Below are 966 nucleotides of genomic sequence, written 5' to 3' on the forward strand. Positions count from 1 at the left end.
TGTTAGTGATACAGATTATTTGGTCCGATGTAATGACTATGCATACACAGCCAACTTCAAATGGTCGCACTTCATGAATGTTTCAATTCTTTACTATAACTTTATGATCCACAAACAGTTATAATTTTATCTACCTAAAATCATTTTTTTTTATTTTTGTGTCATCAATATATAGATTTTTCATGTTTTTCTATCTTTACCTCTAAAATTCAGATATATACAGCAATAAAATAGTTATAATAATTATCTCATATAATAACTTTTGTCCAAAACAGTAGCCTCCAGCTATATGAAGTAATAGAGTAATTCCAGTAGGATCAGTCTAAACTGAAATGTTCTGTAATTGTGAAATCCACATTATATTTGGAAAACTTGATTTAAAAAATGCTAATGGAAAATTTCTAATCCTTTTATCAATTATAAGTTTATTTGTTTCATTTTGTTTTGTTTTGTTGGTACCAGGAATTAAACTCATGACCTTGCACTTGCCAGTTAAGTGCTGTGTGACTGAGTTATATAACCAATCCCTTGATTATAAGTTTAAATGATATTTTGGATGTATTGTACTAAATGAAATATATTATTGAGGTTACTTTTTTCAATATGGCAATTAGAAAATTAAAAATGCATACAATGCCTACATATTTTTAGTATTGTTACAACACTAGCTTAGGACATGGAATGTAAATCATATGTGAATGAACATGAAGAATTCAAATATTTTCATCTTACAGAGAAAATCACTTTCTTATAAATAAATAATTCAAATTCTTGGAAGTCACACAGCAAGTTAATTAAATGCTCAATTGCATTTATTCTATGGCTGTGCTCTGCACTATTATAATCTGTATTCATTCAAACTACTTACCGCTGCTTTTCTCCATTTTGCAGCAACAAACCAGCAGGATTTCCTGTGAGTTCTTAACCAAGATGTGCATTTTCAGTCTCCATTAAGTCCTAATTCCA

The sequence above is a fragment of the Octodon degus genome, unplaced genomic scaffold (assembly GCF_000260255.1).
Source record: "Octodon degus isolate 3935 unplaced genomic scaffold, OctDeg1.0 scaffold00247, whole genome shotgun sequence".
In the NCBI taxonomy this organism is placed as follows: domain Eukaryota; kingdom Metazoa; phylum Chordata; class Mammalia; order Rodentia; family Octodontidae; genus Octodon; species Octodon degus.